The sequence below is a fragment of the Euphorbia lathyris genome, chromosome 5, assembly GCF_963576675.1.
Source record: "Euphorbia lathyris chromosome 5, ddEupLath1.1, whole genome shotgun sequence".
Lineage (NCBI taxonomy): Eukaryota > Viridiplantae > Streptophyta > Magnoliopsida > Malpighiales > Euphorbiaceae > Euphorbia > Euphorbia lathyris.
Genome location: NC_088914.1, coordinates 22,423,351 through 22,425,638, shown reverse-complemented (window position 1 = coordinate 22,425,638; position 2,288 = coordinate 22,423,351). Strand labels below are relative to the sequence as shown.

The window sequence follows — 2,288 nt, the reverse complement described above, 5'->3', positions numbered from 1 at the left end:
TTTTTCACAAGAGACGTAGTTTGATAAGCTCTTTTACTTAAATTTAGGGACAATTACAAAACTAGCACTTTTTTGGGGGTTAGTTTTCATTTCTAACACACTTTCAAAATCTCACCAAAACTAACACATTTCATTAACTAATTTCCAACCTTACCCTCATCTCTAACACTCCGCTCCCGCTCTTCAATATTCGAACTTCCATCACTCTAACCTAACACCCCTCTATTCATCTCTCTAACTTTCCGGCGATTCATTGGCCGATTCTGTATATTTCATCCGGCGAATCTCTGTTACTTGGAGTTGACATGGCGAGAACACAAAGCTCAGACAACGAATCGAACTCAGAAGGAAGAACGAAAAAGAGGGTAAATAACTTGACTTTACATTTGCGTTTCTCTCTTCTATTGCATGTACATTTGTTGTGTTTGAGAAGGAACATTTCGTTTCGTTTCGTTTCGTTTACTGCTTCTCGTGTTAGGGTTTTTTCTGGGTTCGTCTGGTGTTAGGAAGTCATTCGGTTTGGTTGAAATTCGTCGATGTGTATGTTCATCGGCAACCTAATTGTAGATAGCACATATTCATAGACAGTCTAATGGCCGATAGAACATCCATAACGACGATATACTGCCGCTATAATATTCATATCGTCGATCAGTTTGCCGATAGAACGTTCATATCGTCGTTATAATGCCGATAGAACATTCATATCGACGTTATATTGCCGATAGAACATTAATATCGACGTTATATTGCCGATAGAACATTCATATCGACGTTATATTGCCGATAACTCTCTTATTCTAGCATACGCTAGCTCATTCTAGGTCAACGTTATAATTAGCTTGATTTTATGTTCCCTGATGATATGTCTACAACATTTTTCAGCATGATCGTGTAGACAAGAGGAAGAGAGATGAGCATGCCTCTCCGTCGAAGAAGAAAGCCAAGAAGAAACCTGCATATAAATACAAAAAAGCATTTGGAACGGAAAGCGTCATCACGGTTAGGTGTAACCTACAAGCAGCAGAACAGATAAAGGGGTTGTTAACATCAGACCAACTAAATCTATTTAGGAAGAGTTGCTTCGGCCAGTACTTGGAAATGACCAATACAATATTTGCAGGAGTCCTATGCCACACCGTTTTAACAAGGGAGATCATACGTGAAGACCTCAAACCCAGGGAGCTTTGCTTCAGAGTTAGAGGTGTTGAGTTAAGATTTGGGGATTGGGAGTTTGGACTCCTAAGTGGGTTATGGTTTGGGGACATGGAAGCATTTCTGGAAAGGTTCAGTGGGATAAAGAAGCCATATAGATTTAGGAATAAGTTTTTTCCAGGCATCCCTACACCATCCTATAAAGACGTGGAAACAATTATGCTGCAAACTGTTTGGAAGGATCAGTCTGACCAGGATGCAATTTCATTTGCCATGTTGTATTTTGCCATTGGCTGTGTGTTGGATAACACTCGGGAAAAAAAAGTTCTTCGTTGGGTGTTGGAACTTGCTGAATTTCCAAGATTGTTTAACGAGTTCCCGTGGGGTGTTTGTGGCTGGGATGTGACCTACAGGTCTCTTGTTAATGGAATAGATGGTGGAAAAGACCGAATTGATCAATTGATCGCTTATAGGGAGAATTTAAGGATTAACCGTGTCTCATACAACCTATATGGTTTTGCATACGTATTTCAGGTATGATGTGTGTATATTCTGTATACTAGAAATGTTGGTCATAGGCATAAATAATGAATTGGACCTTTGTTGCAGGCTTGGTTGTTGGAAGTATGGGATGCCACCCGGACATGGTATGAGAAGAAAGGCACTCGCATCCCACGATGGCTACGATGGAAAAAGACCGCTATCGCTAAATTGCCCAAAGTCCTAACCATTTTTGAAGTAAGTTGACCAAGCATTGTGCCTATATATGTCACTATTATGCTATACATCTGACTGATTTGTTTATTTGTACATTTGTATTGTATTTTTAGTCGGGTGTAAAACCAAATGCCACAAAACTTACAGCTGAAGACACCGAGAAAGAAAGCTCATGGTATGATCATCTAGTAAACCATGTGGATGGTCTACATTGTAATTATGACCATGTCTTTACCGATTTGGAAAAGGTGCAAGAGGAGGAAAAAGGGCAAGAGGCTGCAAAGGGGAAGGAGGTGGAAGAAGAGGGGAAAGAGGAGCAAGAAGATGAAGGTATGGAAAAGGAGGAACAGGAGGGATTGGGTACATATGAAGGCGGATATGTTGATGTAGAGGATGGCAGTGAATCTGATACTGAT

The 2,288-nt window shown here is 40.3% G+C and overlaps 1 long non-coding RNA gene across 1 annotated transcript; it reads left to right on the top strand.

Annotated features, from left to right (window-relative positions):
* Nucleotides 1–1,557: 1,557 nt before the first annotated feature.
* LOC136229509 (uncharacterized) lies at nt 1,558–2,006 on the top strand. The gene is made up of 3 exons (XR_010689147.1): nt 1,558–1,689; nt 1,765–1,893; nt 1,986–2,006. It is a non-coding gene; the product is annotated as an uncharacterized lncRNA (long non-coding RNA).
* The last annotated feature ends 282 nt before the right edge of the window (nt 2,007–2,288 follow it).